Source organism: Euphorbia lathyris, chromosome 7 (assembly GCF_963576675.1).
Source record: "Euphorbia lathyris chromosome 7, ddEupLath1.1, whole genome shotgun sequence".
NCBI classification, from domain to species: Eukaryota; Viridiplantae; Streptophyta; class Magnoliopsida; order Malpighiales; family Euphorbiaceae; genus Euphorbia; species Euphorbia lathyris.
In genome coordinates, this window is record NC_088916.1 from 59,884,555 (window position 1) to 59,891,122 (window position 6,568).

At 35.1% G+C, this 6,568-nt stretch overlaps 1 non-coding gene across 1 annotated transcript; it reads right to left on the reverse strand.

Moving 5' to 3' along the window:
* Positions 1 to 911: 911 nt before the first annotated feature.
* On the reverse strand, positions 912 to 1,018 carry LOC136201650 (small nucleolar RNA R71). The gene has a single exon (XR_010673996.1). It is a non-coding gene; the product is annotated as a small nucleolar RNA R71 (small nucleolar RNA).
* Between the last annotated feature and the right edge of the window lie 5,550 nt (positions 1,019 to 6,568).

The following is a 6,568-nucleotide window of genomic DNA, read 5'->3' on the forward strand; positions in this document are numbered from 1 at the left end:
TTCTCCTTGGATTTGTTTATCCTGATAAATAATAATAGTTCATTTGCTATTTGTTTTCACTTGATTTTCTGCACATGTCAATTGAATTTCTCCAAAGTGCAATCAAAGCAAACACCTTGAAATTCAAGTGGTTCTAGAGAGAGAAATTAACAAAGAGGAGAGAGAAGAGAGAAATAAAAACAAAAACAAATAGAAATTAAAGAGATGGAGAAGATGGTGTATTTGATTTTTAATTTTTTATTTTGGGGTTTATTTGTGATAATTAGATAATAAAGGGGGTTAATTTATAAAATAAATAAATATAAGGACTAAATTAACTATTTTTCCTTTGACTTTTAACACCGTTAGTCAATTTTGTATGTGTTTGCTAACGGAATAAAGTACATGATACCACTTTGTAAACTTTTAAACCACATGGGTGCAGTTCGAAAATGGGCCAAACCACAAGGTTTATTTTTGTACTTTTCCCTAAAAAGAACAAGAAAGAAAAGAAAAAGAAAAACAAAACCCCAATAAAAACTAGAATTACCGAGCCAGAAGTTATGGCCACACTTATGGATTACGCTAGGCCAGGAGTGGCCGGTGTAACAAACAGTATAGTTAGACCCCAAATTAATGCAAATCAATTTGAGATCAAGCCAGCATTACTTAATATGTTACAAAATAACGTAACATTTTACGGGTTACCTAACGAAAATCCTAATACCCATTTGACAAATTTCTTAGAAATTTGTGACACTTTTAAAATACCGAATGTGACTGCAGAAGCAATCAATCTTCGCCTTTTTCCTTTTACTTTGAAGGATAGAGCCAAAGAGTGGTTAACTTTTATGCCAGCCGCAACATTTGAGACTTGGGAGCAATTAGGCCAAGCATTTTTATCAAAATTTTTTCCTTTAGCAAAAACCGCAAGAGTCATTAAAGAGTTAACATCTTTTTCTCAAAATGAAAATGAAACTCTTTATGAGGCTTGGGAACGTTTTAAAGAACTTCAACGTTTATGCCCACACCACCAATTGCCCGCTGAACTTTTAATGCAAACATTTTATAATGGACTAAATCCTACAACTAGAGGTTCATTGGACGCTATGTCTGGAGGGTTATTTATGAAGAAAACATCTGCCCAAGCAAGGGAACTTTTGGAGGAAATGACAATCAACAGCAGTATGTGGCCCGCGGAACGTGGACACGTACCATTAGCGAAACCATCATCCTCAACAACATCATCAGTTAAAGGTATAGTGAATCTTGATCCTGTAGCGATGTTGCAAGCCCAATTTTCTGCCTTATCGCACAAAATTGATAGGTTTATGGCACCGTGTGATCCTAATGGTAAGCCAATCCAAACAGATCTGGATTACGAAGGTATGAGTGAAATTGAACAGGTAAATTTTGTCCAATGGCAAAACCAAAATAATAACCCTTACTCCAATACATATAATCCTGGGTGGAGAAATCATCCTAACTTTAACTGGAGAGATAATAATAATAATACTAATGCTAATCAAAATCGTACTACTAATTATCAAAATCAATCAAGAGATACGATTAGCACTTTATCTTCTAAAATCGACAAATTTATTGATGCTATGAGCGGAAAAATAAGTAATCACGGTTTTAAACGGATCGAGAATAAATTCGATCAGCTTATTAAAAACCAATCATCTAGCATCCATAATTTGGAAATTCAAATTGGTCAACTCGCTAAATCAATTCCATCCCGCAAAGAGGGAAGTCTTCCAAGCCATACAGAAGAAAATCCGAAAGAGCATGTTAAGGCTATCACTCTTCGTTTAGGGAAAAATTACTTAGGCCCGGAAATGCCCGGAAATTCGACTTTACCTGGAACTGATTTACCGAAGCCCAAAGAAGATACATTAAAACAAAAAGATGCACCAATTGACTCTAGTACAAAAACTTTTGTACCCAAACCACCTTTTCCACACAAAGTCCGCAATAAGGACTATGATAAACAACTTTTAACATTTTTAGACAAACTTAAAAATTTGCATATTAATCTGACGTTTATGGATGCGATTACGCAGATTCCCAACTATGGTAAATTCCTCAAAGATTTAATTTCAAAGAAAATCAGTTGGGAAGGAATTTCATCCATTTCACTAACTGAATATTGTAGTTCGATTGTGTCAAGCAATTTGCCCACAAAACTCAAAGATCCCGGATGTTTTACCATTCCGTGTAAATTGGGAGATATTGAATTTCCCAGTTGTCTCTGTGATTTAGGAGCAAGCATTAACTTGATACCATTATCTATTTTTAATAAGTTAGGCTTAGAAGAAGACAACAAACGTACCAATATGGTTTTGCAATTAGCGGATCAAACCACTAAAAGACCATACGGTATAATTGAGGATGTTTTAGTTAAAGTTGACAAATTTATTTTTCCTACTGATTTCGTTATTTTAGATTTTGCTTATGACGTAAATTGTCCGCTAATCTTTGGTAGACCGTTCATGAACACGGGACGTGCTCTAGTTGATGTGTCGGAAGGGAAAGTAGTTTTAAGAATAGGCGATGATAAGATTGAGTTTGATATGAATCAAGCAATGAAATATCCTATGGAGGATTTCGCTTGTATGAAACTTGACTTAATTGAAGAATGTGTAAATGACATTGTTCAAAAAGAAGAAATAATAGAACCTATAATGAGTGAGGAACTAGAAGATAAGGACCCAGAACCTTTGATTCGAGAAGATGGACCAGTTCCGCCTTCAATTATAGTTCCACCTAAATTAGAACTTAAAGAATTACCAAGTCATTTGAGGTACGCTTTCTTAGGCGAAGGCGATTCTCTACCTATAATTATCTCTAACAAATTAACACAAGTCCAAGAAGAGAAATTGAAAGAAGTTGTTAGAAATAGGATAGGAAGTATGGGTTGGCAAATTTCAGACTTAAAAGGTATTAATCCGAGCATTGTAATGCACAGAATTCACTTAGAAGAAGATAAGCCACCTAAAGCGGATAGGCAAAGACGCCTAAATCCGAATATGAAAGAAGTAGTCAAAAATGAGATTACTAAACTTCTAGACAATGGAATCATTTACCCTATCTCGGATAGTGAATGGGTTAGTCCAATCCATTGTGTACCTAAAAAGGGAGGCATAACAGTTGTAAGGAATGAAGAAGGTGAATTAATACCTACGCGAACCACCACTGGTTGGAGGGTTTGTATAGATTATAGAAATCTAAATAAAGCAACTAGGAAAGATCATTTTCCTCTTCCTTTCATTGATCAAATGATCAAAAGGATAGCTGGTCACGCTTTCTACTGTTTTCTAGATGGTTACTCCGGATTCTTTCAAATATACATTTACCCGGATGACCAAGATAAAACAACCTTCACATGTCCTTACGGAACATTTGCCTATATGAGAATGCCCTTTGGTCTATGTAATGCACCTGCAACATTTCAACGTTGTATGACTGCGATTTTTAATGATTTCATTGAAGATATCATGGAAGTTTTTATGGACGATTTTTCAGTTTATGGAGATTCTTTTGATTCATGCATAGAAAACTTGGATAAAGTTTTGTCTAGGCGTGAAGAAACAAATTTGGTATTAAACTGGGAAAAATGTCATTTCATGGTTGACGAAGGAATTGTTTTAGGTCACAAAATATCTGAAAAAGGGTTAGAAGTGGACAGAGCAAAAACTTCAGTAATAGAAAAATTACCCCCTCCAACTACTGTTAAGGGAGTAAGATCATTTTTAGGACATGCCGGTTTTTACAGAAGATTTATTAAGAATTTTTCTGTAATTTCCAAACCACTCACTAATCTACTCATGAAAGATTCCACCTTTGATTTTAATGAAGATTGCGTTAAAGCTTTCGAAACATTAAAAACAGCTTTAGTCAGTGCACCTATTATTGCTAAACCTGATTGGGATTTACCATTTGAAATTATGTGTGATGCAAGTGATTTAGCTGTCGAATGTGTTTTAGGTCAAAGGAAGGATAAGAAACTTCATGTCATTTATTATGCAAGTCACACACTGTCCGGTGCACAATTAAACTACACCACAACTGAGAAAGAAATGTTAGCTGTAGTTTTTGCATGTGATAAGTTTAGGTCATACTTGTTAGGTTCGAAAGTTATTATTTACACTGATCATGCAGCATTAAGATATTTATTTGCTAAAAAGGATGCAAAACCGCGTCTAATTAGATGGGTTTTATTGTTACAAGAATTTGATATTGAAATAAAAGACAAAAAGGGAGTAGAAAACCTTATCGTCGATCATCTATCAAGACTTGAAGATGAGAACGGTCCTATAGATGAAACTAACGGTATACGAGATGATTTCCCTGATGAACATCTCTATCAAATGAAAACCGTCATGTCACCATGGTATGCAGATATTGATAATTATTTTGCAGCCAATATTGTTCCGGAAGGATTAAATTTCCACCAAAAGAAGAAATTCTTCTTCGACATTAAACAGTACTTTTGGGAAGATCCTTTTTTGTTCAAGACCTATGGTGACGGGATAATTAGGAGATGCGTTGGTGAAAATGAATTTGAATCCATAATGTCGGAATGCCATTCTAGCTCTTATGGAGGACATAATGGAGCTACCAAAACAGCAGCTAGAATATTTGAATGTGGTTTCTTTTGGCCTACGATGTTTAAAGACGTCCGTTCATTTATTACTCGTTGTGATAAGTGCCAAAGAACAGGAAATCTAGGAAAGAAAGATGAGATGCCCCTCACAACCATATTAGAAGTTGAAGTCTTTGATATGTGGGGAATAGATTTCATGGGACCTTTTCCTCCTTCTAATGGTAAAACTTACATATTAGTTGCCGTTGATTATGTTTCAAAGTGGGTTGAAGCAATTGCAACCCCGACAAACGATTCTAAAGTTGTCATAAATTTTCTTGACGATATATTTTATAGATTTGGTTGTCCAAGAGTCATCGTTAGTGATGGCGGTACTCATTTTATTAACCGAAGTTTTGAAACACTTATGAAAAAATACGGAGTACGCCACCGCGTGTCTACGCCATACCATCCTCAGTCAAATGGTCAGGCGGAGATATCAAATAGAGAACTCAAATGGATTCTAGAGAAAACAGTTTCATCCTCAAGAAAAGATTGGTCTTGTAAACTAAATAATGCATTATGGGCATACCGTACTGCATTTAAAACACCAATAGGAATGACTCCATACCGATTAGTGTATGGGAAGGCATGTCATTTGCCAGTCGAATTAGAACATAAAGCCTTTTGGGCTATTAGGGAACTTAACTTTGATTTACGACAAGCAGGTAAGAAACGTTTGCTCGACTTAAATGAGTTAGATGAGTTACGCCATCTATCTTACGAAAATGCAAAAATTTATATAGAAAAGTGAAAAAATGGCACGATGCCAAAATTAAAGTCAAACATTTTAATGTTGGGGATAAAGTGCTGTTATTTAATTCACGACTTCGTTTATTTCCAGGAAAACTTAAGTCCAGATGGATAGGACCATATTTAGTCGTCAAAACATTCGATTATGGTTCTTTAGAACTGGAAGGTCCAAACGGAATTCGTTTGAAAATTAATGGTAATCGATGTAAAATCTATTACGAAAATATTTCACAAATAGAAATTCCGTTCGTAACAAGATTATCTGACGTATAAATCACTCAGTTTTCGATCACAGTCTATTTTGTTTTATTTCTTTTTATATTTTTGTTCATTTTATTTTATTTTATTTTTATTTTTATTTTTTTTCCCACATGCCATTTTTGTGATTAGATGACTTTATGTTATGATTTAAGTACATAAAATATGTTTATTTCATGATTTTAGAATTAATTTTAGGAAATTAAGAATGAAATTGAAGTTTCAGGCAATTCTCTACCGAGAATTTGGAATTCTCTGCCGAGAATTCTATTTTTCAGATTTGTCCAAATAGGTTAGATTTTCTCTGAACTTACCGAGAATAATAAATTCTCTACCGTGAATCAGGACATGGCTTACGACGCCTGATTTCCGCAAGGAAATCAGCGTGTCGCGACCGCGAATGCGGAATTCTCGGTCGCGACATGCGTAATTCCTGCACATTCAGGTCTGAATCATCCTAAACCTTTCGACGAACCTTTTGACAAACGAAACCTTAAGTTTCTTCGTTCCCGAAAGGTGTAATTTTATACCTTTTCATGATTAAAACAACACCTCTTTTCATCTAAAACTCTTATAAATTAGTCCTAGAGGATTCAAGTTCTGTTACAATTCTTTTCATCTTTGTCAGATTTCTGATTTCTTTAAAACATCATTTTTCATTTAGTAACAGAAACTTTGTTTCTTTCAAACCAACACCATGCCTACCAAATACAAACCTTCAAGGCACAATGCTGCCTCAAGCAACAAACGCCCAGACTTATCCAAGCAATATGGGGCGCCCTTTCCTATCTTCAATCACGATGAAGGGAGGCGTTATTGGAATCTCCGTTACAAATTCTTCACCGGAATGTTGTATATGGATGAATTTCTTAACAACCAACTTGGCATTAGTGATGACATGAGCCGCTATATGGAACGCCTAGGGTGGAC